The 14978-nt window shown below is 35.9% G+C and overlaps 1 pseudogene; it reads right to left on the bottom strand.

The window, feature by feature from the left end:
- Nucleotides 1-3451: 3451 nt before the first annotated feature.
- LOC125930988 (thioredoxin-related transmembrane protein 1-like) lies at nt 3452-4952 on the bottom strand (annotated as a pseudogene).
- Nucleotides 4953-14978: the final 10026 nt, after the last annotated feature.

The following is a 14978-nucleotide window of genomic DNA, read 5'->3' as shown; positions in this document are numbered from 1 at the left end:
ACTAGAAACAGATGATGTAGTTAAGTTGATTTCCTGCCTTGTGGATTAGTCAGTGTCCACATCTAGCATTTATTTGTTTGAGGTATAATAGACATACAACATTATATTATTGCCAGAGCTACAATACAATGATTTGATATTTGTACACATTGTAAATGAGCACTCCAATAAGTTTAGTTTTTCCCTGTTACTGTATAAAGTTACATATTATGCAAAATAATATTGACTATAGTCACCATATTGTACATTATATACTCATGATTATTTCTTTCATGGCTGCAAGTTTATACCTCTTGATAATTTTCTTCAATTTCACCTCCTCCAAACTCCATCCCCTCTGGCAACCACCCGACAATATATTCCATTGTGTATATACTATATCTTCTTTATTTATCCATCAATGGATACTTATTTTCATATCTTATCTATTATGAATTATTATGAATAATTCCACAGTGAACATACAGGTGTATGTATTGTTTCAAATTGGTGTTTTTATTTTCTTTGGACAAATACCCAGACATGAAATTGCTGTATCATATCAAAGTTCTATTTTTAGTTTTCAAAGAGTCTTTATACTGTTTTCCACTATAGCTTTACATTCCCAAATTTACATTCCCAAAACAGGACACAAGTGTTCCCTTTTCTTCACATTCTCTCCAACACTTGTTATTTCTGATCTTTCTTGTAATAGTCATTTTTTGTTGTTGTTGTTGATATTCAGCTGTATTTTAGTGTAATATATCTTGGCTATTAAACATTTATTTGTTAGTATATATCACACCATATTATATCAAATCATATATATTGGGTATATGGGAGTAGGTTGCCTTTTTATTTTGTTGATTTTTCTTTTGCTGTGCACAAGCTTTTTAGTTTGATATAATCTCATTTGTTTATTTTTGCTTTTGCTACCATTATGTTCAGAGTCAGATCCAAAAACATATCTCCAAGAGCAATGTCAGGGAGCTTACCACCTCTGTTTTCTTCGAGTAGTTTTATGGTTTCAGGTATTATGTTCAAGTTTTCATACTATTTTGAGTTAATTTTTAAGTATGGCGTGAGATAGTGATTCAGTTTCATTCTTTTGCATGAAGCTGTCCGGTTTTTCCAGCATAGTTTATTGAAGAGACTGTCCTTTCCCCCTTGTATATTCTTGCCTCCTTTGCCATAAATTAATTGACCATATACATGCAGGTCTATTTCTGGGCTATTCTGTTCCATTGATATGTGTGTTTGTTTTTACACTAGTACCATACTGTTTTGATTATGATAGCTTTTAATATAGTTTTAAATTAGGAACCATGATGCCTCCAGCTTTGTTCTTGTTTCTCAAAATTTCTTTGGCTATTAAGGATCTTTTGCAGTTCCACACAAATTTTAGGATCGTTTGCTTTATTTCTGTGAAAAAATGCCATTGGGATTTTGATAGGGATGCAGTGAATCTGTAGATTGCTTTGGGTACTGTGGACATTTTAACAGTATTAATTCTTCCAATCCATGAGCGTGGAATTGTTTTCCATTTATTTGTGTCTCCTTTATTTTCTTTCATGAATGTCTTCATTTTCAGTGTATAGTTCTTTCACCTCTTTGGTTAAATTTATTCCTAAGTATTTTATCATTTTAATGCAGTTGTAAATGTGATTATTTTCTTAATTTCTCTTTCTGCTAGTTTGTTATTGGTGTATAGAAATACAACAGATTTCTGTATATTGATTTTGTATCCTGCAACTTTACTGAATTTATTGGTTATTTTAACAGTTTTTTTGGTGGACCCCCAAACTGTTTTTCTTTATGTAATATCATGTCATCTGGAAATAGTGTTCTTGCCTAATTGATCTGTCTAGGACTTCCAATACTATGCTCAATATAAGTGGTGAGAGTGGACATTTTTGTCTTATTCCTCCTCTTAGAGGAAACACTTTCAGCTTTTCAACATTAAGTCTGATTTTATTTTTTTATTTTATTTTTTTTAAATTTTTTTTAACGTTTATTTATTTTTGAGACAGAGAGAGAGCATGAACGGGGGAGGGTCAGAGAGAGAGAGGGAGACACAGAATCTGAGACAGGCTCCAGGCTCCGAGGTGTCAGCACAGAGCCAGACGCGGGTCTTGAACTCACGGACCGCGAGATCGTGACCTGACCCGAAGTCGGCAGCTCAACCGACTGAGCCACCCAGGCGCCCGAAGTCTTATTTTAGATGTGAGCTTTGCATATGACCTTTATTAGATTGAGGTACATTTCTTTTATATCCACTTTTTGAAAGTTTAGATCATAAATGGGTGTTGAATTTTGTCATATGCTTTTTCTGTATCCATTGAGATGATCTTATGATATTTATCCTTCATTTTATTAATTTAGTGTTTCACATGGATTGATTTGTGGATGTTAACCATCCTTAAGTCCCTGACCTTTACCAATCTTTCTCTTTCTTCTACTAAATTTGGGCTTTCTTTTTCTTTTTCTACTTCCTTGACTTGTAATGTTAGGTTGTTTATTAGTGATATTTTTTGTTTCTTGATGTAGGCATTTACTGATGTGAACTTCCCATTTAAAACTTTTTTTGATGCACCCCATAAGTTTTGGTATGTTTTATTTCCATTTTAATTTGTCTCACGTATTTTTTTTTCTTGATTTCTTCATTGACACATTGACTTTTCAGAAGCATGTTGTTTGGTCTGCATATATGTATGAATTTTCCAGTTTTTACTTGTTTTTTTTTTCTTCTTCCTGAGTAGAATGCTTTCATTTATATGAAATTAAGCTTCTGTGAATTTTCTTAAAATTTTTTTTTTAACGTTTATTTATTTTTGAGACAGAGAGAGACAAAGCATGAATGGGGGAGGGTCAGAGAGAGGGAGACACAGAATCTGAAACAGGCTCCAGGCTCTGAGCTGTCAGCACAGAGCCCGACGCGGGGCTCGAACTCACGGACCGCGAGATCATGACCTGGGCCGAAGTCGGCCACTTAACCGACTCAGCCACCCAGGCGCCCCAAGCTTCTGTGAATTTTCAAAATGTAAAAGTATCAAAGGTTTTACACTACATCAAATGAGAATCAGTAATGTTCACCTTCATATCAAAAAAAAAAAAAATCAAGTAGAGGTTCAACAATCATTATATAAAATCTGAAATGAGTGACCCAAATTTTAAATTATCAGTAGATAGCTCTTCAATTTTAAGGGTCCCTCAGTATACTTTGGTTTGAAACAACAAAAAAGGACTATTTATTAAAGCATGAAAAATATTTCCAGAAAAGTGTCCAATTTGGAAAATGAAAACCGTAACCCTTGGTAAGTAGGAAAAATACAAATCATACACTGAACAGAGGGGAACAAAAAAGGCAACTGACCTTTATAGGAATCAAGACAACACCATGGACTTATATAAAATCTTCCCAAATCAGCAACATACCCTGTATTATCATGTTTAGAGCACTGTAATTAAAGCAAGATAGTTTTCTTATTAGTTGCATAATCTAAAAAAATGAGGAAATTTTGAGCTATACCTCTAAAAGGACCAGAGTTGTCATTGAAATACACATTTTTTAAATGTAGGCCTCACACCCAGCATGGAGCCCAGTGAGGGACTTGAACTCATGACCCTGAGAGCAAGACTTGAGCTGAGATGGAGTCTGACACTTAACCAACTGAGCCACCCAGGCGCTCCTGAAATAAACATTTCTTGAGAAATTGGGCAAAGTTCTCATTTATGGGAAATACGTTTTTTTTTTCCACAAAGTGAAACTGAGAAAAATTGTATCAAATGAGAAATCTTTTTATCCAAAGCAATGTCTTTAAATAGCTCAATAATGCAATACTTGAGAAATGTAATTTTTCAACTCAGACTTGAAACAAATTATTCAATAAACATAATCGAATCTTAGTGCTTGGCACCAGAGTTTTCAAAAATTGAACAATTGTTTAAACCATCATACTGTTGTTCTTAAATCCCATTTTAAATTTTTTTATGTAGTGCTACTTTTTATTTTCTGAAGATAGTTTGTTCAGTCTAAGACAATCTAGACTGAACCCTGCAATGCACAAGCATGACTCAGTTCACTTCAAACCAAATGGTCAGTCTTTTGTTTTTATCAAAATCATATTATAATATTCATAACAATTAACCAGGATTTATCTGTGAACAAGGAAGGACCCACAGGACATTGTCTGTGGCATTCTGTGGAAAGTCTGTTTGTTCCTTCTTTCGGCTTCCTCTTCTGAAACATTTTCATGAGCTTCTTGTTACTCTACTTTTTTCAAAGGTTGAGAAGATTCTGATAATAATTATTTTGGGGGGGAAGGGTATGGCTTGATTTGTATCTTTTTGAAGGAAGAAGGCAGTGCGGCACAAATATCATACAGAGTCCCAACAATAGTCCTGAAAGCAGAGTTGCTAAAAGCAAAAACTGTACGTTATCCCCAAACCCATAATCAAAGGTCTTCAATAAAATAGTTACAGCAAGTCCTGATCCATGAAGATAGCTGAAAGAGTGCTGACATACTATTCATCAGAACAGAATCTGGGCCAAACCATGATGAAATGGGTTCAGTACTTTTCCACTCTTTCTCATTTATAGTTTATGAAGTCCTTCTTATTCCTTGAGCCCTGATAGCACCTAAATTCACCATCTTAACAATAGTAGATGGAAGGAAGGGCAGTTATGATAAACCATCCACTCAGTCCTGGCTGCTCTATGACATCCCCTTTTGCAACATTAACCTCAAGATGTCCTCCCCATTAAGCAAAACTTCTCCATTCTGGTTGTAGATTCTGACAAGAAAGACACCATGGAGCATAAAACTCTATCATCCATTCTCCTTCCAGCAACTCTCTCCTGTTCTTGCCATGATGTTGGGCACGTCATTCTACTGCACATGGGTCCAAGGAACCCCACAAAACAACAGCAGGAGCCTTGCTACAGGAACCGTGAGACTCCTGGAGGGTGTCATGTCTGGTGTTTGCCCCCCCCGCCACATCTCCGTTTTTACTCGTAATTGACTTCTAGTTTTATACCACTGTGGTTAGAAAAGATGCTTGATATAATTTCAGTCTTCTTAAATTTATGACGATTTCTTTTGTGGCCTAACATATATTTATTCTGGAGAATGTTCTGTGTGCACTTGAGAAGAATGTGTGTTAGGTTGCTTTTGGATGGAATGTTCCATATATATCTGTTAAGTCTATCTGGTCTAACATGTTGTTTAAGGTCAATGTTTCCTTATTGATTTTTCTTTTCTTTCTTTCTTTTTTTTTCCTTATAGATTTTTCTGCCTGGATGATCTATCTATTAAGGCAAGTGGGGCATTAAACCCCTACTATTATTGTATTGCTGTCTATATCTCCATTTAGGTCTGTTAATATTGGCTTTATATTTTTAGATGTTCTTATATTGGGTACATAATTATTTATAGATATTATATCCACTTCTTGGATTGACCCCTTTATCATTATATAATCCTTTTTTTTTTGACTCTTATTACTGTCTTTGTCTTGAATTCTATTTTTTCTGATATAAGTATAGCCACCCCAGCTTCCTTTTGGTTTTCATTTGTATGGGGTATCTTTTCCATATCTTCACTTTGAGTGTGTATGTATCTTTACTTCTGAGGTGAGTCTCTTGTATTTTTTTTTATTCAATAAAGACTTTGTCTTTTGATTGAAGAAGTAATCCATTAATGTTTAAAATAATTATAGATAGGCATGTACTTATTGCCATTTTGTTCATTATTTTCTGGTTGTTTTATGGTTTCTCCCTGTTCCTTTCTTTTTCTCTTGCTATCTTCCCTTGGAGTTGATAAATTTCTTTAGTGTTCTGTTTAGATTCCATTCTCATTACCTCTTGTGTATCTACTATAGGTTTTTGCTTTGTGGTTATGTGGCTTACATGTATCTGTTGCCTAGATGTAGACCAATCTATTTTAAGTTGATAGTAAATTAAGTTTGAACACACTCTAAAATTCCACATTTTCCTGCCCCTTTCCCATGTTTTCTGTTCTTAATGTCACATTTTGCATCCTTTTATTTTGTGTATGCCTTAATTGCTGTAATTATACTTATTTTTACTGCTTTTGTTTCTTAACCTTCATGCTAGCTTTGTAAGTGATTAGTCTACTACCTTTACTATAGATTTATCTTTACCAGTGAGATTTTGCTTTCTTATATTTTCTTGTTATTAATTAGTGCCCCTTCTTTTCAGCCTAAAAAAGCTATTTCTTTTAAAAGTCAACATGTTAAAAATGTTTTTAGGGTTTTTTTTGTTTTGGTAATGTTTATTTATTTATTTAATGTTTATTTATTTTTGAGACAGAGAGAGACAGAGCATGAACCGGGGAGGGTCAGAGAGAGAGGGAGACACAGAATCTGAAACAGGCTCTGGGCTCCGAGCTGTCAGCACAGAGCCCGATGCGGGGCTTGAGCCCACGGACCATGAGATCATGACCTGGGCTGAAGTCGGACGCTCAACTGACTGAGCCACCCAGGCGCCCCTTTGTTTATTTATTTTTGAGAGAGAGAGAGATAGAGCGAGAATGAGCAGGGGAGGGGCATAGAGAGAGGGGGACATAGCAGAGGATCCAAAGCAGGCTCTGTGCTGACAGCAGAGAGCCTGATGTGGTGCTCAATCTCACTGAGCCATGAGATCGTGACCTGAGCCAAAGCCAGATGCTTAGTTGAGCCACTCAGGTGCCCCCAAAATCAACATTTCTTTTAAAGCTGATTTAGTGGTGGTGAATGCCTTTAGCTTTTACTTGTGTGGAACACACTATTTATCCTTCAATTTTTTTTTTATTTAAAATTTTTTTTTTAACGTTTATTTATTTTCGAGACATAGAGAGACAGAGCATGAACGGGGGAGGGTCAGAGAGAGAGGAAGACACAGAATCCGAAACAGGCTTCAGGCTCTGAGCTGTCAGCATGGAGCCCAATGCGGGCGGGGCTTGAACTCACAAACTGTGATATGACCTGAGCCGAAGTTGGAGGCTCAACTGACTGAGCCACCCAGGCGCCCCGTATCCTTCAATTTTGAATGTTAACTAACTGCCAGGTATTCTTGGTTGGAAGGTTTTTGCTTTCAATACTTTGTATATATCATGCCACTCCCTTCTGGCCTATAATGTTTCTTTAAAAAAAGTGCTGATTGTCTTATCGAGGTTATTAGTTTGTAACAAGTTGTTTTCCTCTTGCTAGCCTTAAGATTCTCTCTCTTCTCTCCCACTGTATCTTAAATTTTTTTTTTTCAACGTTTTTTTATTTATTTTTGGGACAGAGACAGAGCATGAACGGGGGAGGGCAGAGAGAGAGGGAGACACAGAATCGGAAACAGGCTCCAGGCTCCGAGCCATCAGCCCAGAGCCTGACGCGGGGCTCGAACTCACGGACCGCGAGATCGTGACCTGGCTGAAGTCGGACGCTTAACCGACTGCGCCACCCAGGCGCCCCTCTCCCACTGTATCTTGATGTGGCCTTTTTATCTTTTGTTGTGGAGGATCCCTTTAGCTAGTTTTCAGGTCTGTTTCAGAGAGAAGTGTTTTATATGTAGCTGTAGATTTGGTGTGTCCATGGAAGGAGGTGAGTTCAGGATCTTCCTATGCTGTCATCTTGAGCTGCCCTCCCCATATCTGGCATTTAGAATGCCTCACACATATTTAGAACAAAGTGAGAATCCTTAATAAGAACCCACTGAACTCTGCTTCCTAATTACACACCAACATTCTTCTCTATTCTAGTTTGAAAAGGAGCTTGCTGCAAGGCAAAATATTACCCTGGACATCCAGACCACAACTTATGGACATTTATGGTTCAGTTATCAATTTAATTTTTTCATTTGGTCATTTTATACATGACAGATGACATCATCCAAATGGCTTTTAGGATAATGCTTCATTTTCACTGAAACACTTTGCCTAACTGAATTTGAGATACTTCCCATTTGGGTACAGCAGCTTTTATAAAAATTGCCTCAACCAGGCTCATTACAGCTAAATTTATACCACCTGTTTTAATGTGTATATTGTCATGACCTACAGAGACTGCATTAAGTAATTAAGAGACAGACCACATAATGCCATTTGCTGTAACTGAATCTGTGGTTTCAATCAATAACCACCTGAAAGTGCCTGGGGCTACAGGATTAGGGCATAACCTGCTGAGGCAAGGCCTAGGGGGTCCAAACGAGGGTGCATTAATTGTGACACCATCCTGCTGTTTTCAGTCTCTTTTCAATTAGTCATAAAAGAGCATAAACCAAGTTGTTAAAACCATCCAAGATAGATTCTTCCTTCCCTTAGAAAAGATCTGATATAGAGCTAAAGGTATAAGAAGACTGCCAGTAAAAATCATGCATTTTAACTGCCTTTCTAAGATGTAGCTTATCTCCTAAAGAAGGGCTGAATCATGTGATTGCTGCAGGCTTCCTTATTCTCTAAAGACCAGAAGAAATAGCCATTTTGAAGTGCTAATGTAACTATAAACACAATTCATTTTATTTGAGTTTTTATAGTTCCACTGGTAAAAGGGCTGTGCAGCTGTTGTTTGCTAAATTGTCATTTGTTGGGTTAAAAGTTCGTCCCACTCATCCAAAGTATGGTCACTGCTCAGGAATCAGATGACCACACCAGAGCTACATATTATATGGATCATATGATTTAATTTGGATCAGTTGCTTTCCAGATGCTAAAATCTGGTGTATTTATTAAAAATTGGCTTAAGCCCTGATTCACTCTGGAATTCAACTGAAACAGACTAATCGAATGGGACTCATCCCAACACATATGTCTCCTCCAAGCTGCTAGTGTTTTGGGTTTTGATGGCACGTAGTGACCATTGGGTAGATTTGTACTTATTCTAGGCAGTTCACATGCAATAGTGTTTCCACCCTACAAGAAATCTTGAGGTGGATGTTTCCCAAATGCATTTTCGGACAAAGGTCTTCTACAAAAGAAGAAAAGAACACTTTTACAAAGACCAAAGAATATTTCCTGTTTAAGAATTTTGGATGGACATATTCAAGGGCTTTTTCAAACTCTACAGGGTGCTTTTGGAATATGTTTGGAATATAAACACATGTTTGCACATTGCCCAGCTGCCACCTGGCCTAGAGTATGACCTTTCATAGCATTTTTGTATTTCGAAGCAAAAAGGAATCTTGGTGGTCACTGGGGTCAGACTGTCCTTTGCAGAAAAAAAAAAAATGGGACTAAGATAAGTTAAGTAATACACTTGCATGCATTTGATTTCCATCCCAGCCTCCACATGCTCTCCCAGGACTCCTGGTTCTGTGGCAAGGATGCAACTCAGCAGCATGGCACTGACTGGTGACCTTCTCTCCCTTCTGCTTTTATATTCACTTATCTCCCTTTCACTTCTGCCTTTTTTTTTTTTTTTTTTTTTTTTTTGGTTTTCCCTACATTTACTCCTGCTCTCCCACTCCTATTTTCCTATCTTTCTTTTTGAAAACATCTCCCAATCTATCACTAAGTTTTAATTATAGCAATAAGAATAGCCTGCAGAAATAAAAGAAATAAAAATCCTACTAAATAATTGCTCATATAATTTCTGACTCCTCTCAAGTTTCAAATGAGAGTGTTTATTGTCTATAGCATTTGTCTGAAAACTGTACTATCTTATGATATTTGAGGTCTTATTGTATTATATTTATTTTTACTTTTTTTATGTGTATATGTAGACACAGAGGCCTCAGATTACTTTGAATCCCCCAGAGTACCTAGTACAGTTCTGGACTATCTGATTATTTAAAGAGATTGATTTTATGTCTAGAACTTTTAGATCAGTGGCTTTGATTTAGAAAATCCAGTCGATCACATGGCTGCTTACAAATACTTTAGGGGGAATAAACACTACCAAAATGCAGATTTACCTGTACCTTGAATGGCGTAGGCATTTCAACACCCCATTTCATAATAAAGTGAGATAATCCTGGAATTTGATTTAGGCATTTTAAATTTTTAGGGATTTAACTTCCCTATTCAATTGAGAAATTATCTCAACTCTTTCATTAAATCTTTGCTTCTACAACACACACACACACACACACACACACACACACACACACACACACTATCTGGAGTGCAAATATACCAAAGAAATAAGTTCATCTGAATCACTTTAATCATTAAAGTTTGTTAACCTTATCTTCAGTCCTATATATTCAGAATTTGTGTGATAGCTATAACAGAATGAATGTTAGAAATACCATGTTAGAATTACAGAAATGTGTTGCAATCCCCATCATTAATCATAATGGAAATCTATAAATTAAGGAAGTAAGAATAACCCAGGATAACAAAAAGAGCTTAGGAAACAGCAACAGAAAGTATTTGCAGTAAGACGCTGATGGGGAAATGTGTCATGTGGAGTACAAGTGTGACTAACAGAAGGTATAGTGGCCAGGAAGAGACTGAGGATGACAAAGTGACATAGAAGCTAGCAGGAAGGGTGTGAGGACTACACTGGCAGGAAGTGCAATCGTTCCTGCAGATGGAATGACTGGAACACCGCACTAGAGCAGACTGACCCATGTTAGCCAATCATCATTGCTGACTCATGTGGGTCACAGAAATATGAAAGGTCAATGAGGGGCATATTGGATGATATAGATTGTACTGTGGGAGTACTGAAAGTTTAAAGAGAAATGGGCAGGATAAATTACTGAGATAATTTGTTTTGCTCTCATGGTGTCACTTCTCTTTTTACCTGGTCCTCATACTTCAAAGGAAGTAACCAGGCCATGGTATTCTCTTGCCCTTGAGGAGATTTGTGTAGCTTGAATGAAAATCAAAATTGCCTTGGAAAAATTGGCTCTTTAAGATTCACTGCATATTATGGGGTGCCTGGGTGGCTCAGTTGATTAAAGCATCTGACTCTTGATTTTGACTCAGGTCATGATCTCACGGTTTGTGGGATGGAGCCCCACATTGGGCTCTGCACTGGCAGCACAGAGCCTGCTTGGGATACTCTTTTCTCTCTTTTCTCTCTTTTCTCTCTTTTCTCTCTTTGCCCTTCTCCCTGTCCGTTCTCTCTCTCTCAATAAACAAACATTAAAAAATGATTCACTACATATTCTTCATATTGTGTTAAATAACTTTATATAAATTAACTTCATTGCCTGAGGAATTGCATTTAAAAGTATGTTTAGGGGCGCCTGGGTGGCGCAGTCGGTTAAGCGTCCGACTTCAGCCAGGTCACGATCTCGCGGTCCGTGAGTTCAAGCCCCGCGTCAGGCTCTGGGCTGATGGCTCGGAGCCTGGAGCCTGTTTCCGATTCTGTGTCTCCCTCTCTCTCTGCCCCTCCCCCGTTCATGCTCTGTCTCTCTCTGTCCCAAAAATAAATAAAAAACGTTGAAAAAAAAAATTAAAAAAAAAAAATAAATAAAAGTATGTTTAAAGTTTATATTTCTATTAATTTCCCAATTTTATTGAGATACAATTGATAAACAGCACTGTATAAGCTTAAGGTTATAGCATAATAATTGAACTTACACATATCATTCACACAATTACTATATTATGTAGTTATGTCATATAACCATTATCTTATATAGATATTTAAAAAGGAAAAGAAAAACTTTTTTTTCCTTATGGTGAGAATTTGGGATTCATAACAACATTTCTCATAACAACATTTATATACACCATACATACAGCAGTGTTACCTGTAGTCATCATGCTGTACCTTATGTTGCTAGTACCTACGTATGTTATAACTGGAAGTCTGTACCCTGGACCACCATCCTCCATAGGAATATGTTAATATGTTTATTAACTTTTGCATATTACATCATGGTGTATGTCCCAGAAAATTTTTGAAAAATAAACATATTGGGTTTTTATTTTCTAATTGTTGATATTACAGATTCCACATGCTTACATATACTATTGCTTTTCCATATACATGTTCTATCCAAGCTGGTCTGCTCGCTGATATGTTCTGCATATTTCTTTCTGTAATCTTTTCCATTTCATTGGTGGCATGCCTTCTCCAGCCTCTTCTCAATGGTTGTAAGTCCAATCCATTGTCTATAGCCTATTTTCCTTTTCAACCCTTGCCCTGAATTTTCCTTTCATTTATTTTTTTGTGTATTCATTACTTCTCTGGGCCTACTTTGCTCTGTTACTAAGATAGAAATATTAATATCAAATCCAGATAGTATTTGTGAATATTAGGTGAAGTCAGTGTAGGGAAACATTGAATAAGTGATTAAGCACTACAAAAATATAAATAATACCATTCATGTTTTGTTATATTTTGTTTTTCAATACATTGTTATGTTTATTCTAATTATTTATGTTATTATTTGTTGTGTGGGTGTCACTGTTATCAATTTGTGTACCTCCTGTGTGTATACATATTGCCTTTTCACTAGATTACTAGGACTTAAAGAAGGATTCACTGTTTATTTGTGGATCTTCCACCAGCACATAGATGGCATCTTGTACATGAGAGATCCTCAGTGATGTTAATGGGATAATAAATTCTATTACATCATTGATTCTAATATTTGGATTTTGAATTTAAACTGTTCTATAAAGAATGTTAAAATTAAAACAGCGGAGTATAAATGATGGTCCAGAACTTATATGTGGTTTATTAGGAGAAATGCTCAACCAAAGGGCACATCCTTTTGCACCGGTATGCTCCATTCCACCACCAACTCCTATAAATACATACCTTGAAGGAGTTTGTTGAATCTCCTATAAAACACACTTCAGATCACAACTTCTCTAAGAGAACTACAGACCTCTCAGACACAGCTAATCACATTCTCTGACTTATTTCTGTGACATCTGTTTCATCTATAGATTTTGTTTTACCTTCAATTATGTTTTAAATGCAATTACTTCATTTACATGGCTTTTCTCCTGTTATATGGTAACACTTAAAGAGTAGTGATAGTGATTTTCATTCTTCTCTTCCCAGTCTCTACCACGGTGCTTGGCACATGCTGTGTCTATAATGTTCATGAAATTAGAATTAATTAAAATTAATTTGAGGAAATCAATCATTTATATTGCTTGATAATTGCAAAAATGAAAAGACTTGAGATGAAAATTTGATCTGGGAAAAATATATATGCATTTATACCATTATGTAAGTTTCATCATCATAAAATTTTGATAAACTTAATGATAACAACAATATGCAAAGATGATATATTACCCTCAAGCATAGAGTTGAAAAGAAAAAGGATTTCATGGTATCTACTAAATATAGTTCAGCCAATATCCATTTGTGATGCCATTAGTTACTACCTACTGGCTACTGTTCAACCATAATCAGCAAATTAACACATTGTTTTCCTGATGATACTTCTATTTTCTGCCTAATGGTGTATTAAGTTGCCTCACATTGGGTGTCCTGATTAGAATCAATTGACACATCATAACATTGTTTATTGAGCATGGCAAATGTTTGCCTAAACTCTTTTGCTTTTGTGTCTTAAATAAATAAAAAGTGTGCTAAGGAGTCCTAATAAGAAAATTAAAGTCTTCCGTTGAGAATAGGTGTTCTGTGTTCTAGTCCAAACCAGTGAACACTTTTTAGAATTTAAATTAACTTGAGTGTATTCCAGCATTAGATTCTGTGATCATAACCCTCTTCTTGAAACACTCTTTAGCTGGCTTCCTTGAGACTATTCCTTTAGCACTAGGATATCCTTGTCCCTACCTGGCCACAGTTCAGTCTCTATTGCAAGTTCTGCCTATCCCTTAGAAGTTAGTTTTACTCTGAGTTCTGTCTAAACGCTTCTTGTCCTCAGCTGGTGTCATACTGGTGATTTGAAAATCAAGATATTGGGGCTATCAGTGCTCCTATTTTATTATTGTTTTTAGTTAAAATTGTGTCTTCTTTAGCCTGTGAATAAGTAATGATAATCTATATGCTTACAGTGAAAGTAAACCCACGAGAAGCATCTAGCACCTTGTCCTGCACTGGTGGTTAGTAAATGTTTCTTGAGTGCTAAGTGGATACTCCACAAAATATTTTTGACGCAAATAATGATTTTTAAAAACACCTTTTGCATGATTTGAAAAATGAATAGTAAGTCTTTCTGTGGGCTTACAGAAGCTTCAGTTTTCTTTGTCTATAATTTTCATGTATTTTAAGATAATTTCCTATTGCCCTGAAATTGCTTTGGATAAATGTTGAGTTCTCAAGGCCATGGAAGTGACAACTGTGAGATTGCAGAAACCCCTTATTTCTTTTGTAATAGACTTTTGGTGTGTGCAGGGACCATCTTATTGAAGAAAGGTGAATCAGAAAAAAATTTGTGTGAAGGTAAAATGTGAGCAGCCATCCCAAATTGATTAAAAGTTCTCAAGTTATTTGGTGACTTAATCTGGAATTAAATAAGAAGTGTTGGTTTGCTGGCTTTTACTTGTTAAGATGCTCCCCAAAGCTGATTTATTAGTCACCTTATTTCTGGAACATTCTAGTCTTAATAGTGGTAAAATGTTATGAAGTAATGACAAGGGAAGGGCAAAGCCATGGGTGCAATAAAACCAAGTCTATTCACCTTCAAGGCTCAGTTCGGGATCTGTTTAACAAGATTTTTTTTCCTAATAAAAGAGAAGTCAGGCAGTTCCTTAATTTTGAAATTGCATCATTTCTTATTATTCTGATGGCCTGGCTTTTATATTCATAGTTCCTGTGATGTATATTATTAGTACAGTTTTAGAAGTAAAAGTCTAGAGACTAGTAATTATTATTATATTTTGGCCTGAGAGTAGATTAAATTTTATAACTAGTAAAAATAATACTGCAATTAAGTGTATAGTATGTACACAACATGCCAAACTTATTTTAAAACGTATATATTTTGTAAATTATTGAATATGAAAATTTCTTGCTATCCATAGAAATTTATTCACCAATTGGCATGAGGAATGTTAATGTGCTAAGCAAAAAGAGTAATATTAAGACATTCAACATTGTGGGACTCACCCACAACCGTTTTTTAAAGC

This window comes from Panthera uncia, chromosome A2 (assembly GCF_023721935.1).
Source record: "Panthera uncia isolate 11264 chromosome A2, Puncia_PCG_1.0, whole genome shotgun sequence".
In the NCBI taxonomy this organism is placed as follows: Eukaryota; Metazoa; Chordata; class Mammalia; order Carnivora; family Felidae; genus Panthera; species Panthera uncia.
The sequence above is the reverse complement of the archived record's forward strand: the minus strand, read 5'-3'. Positions and strand labels throughout refer to the sequence as shown.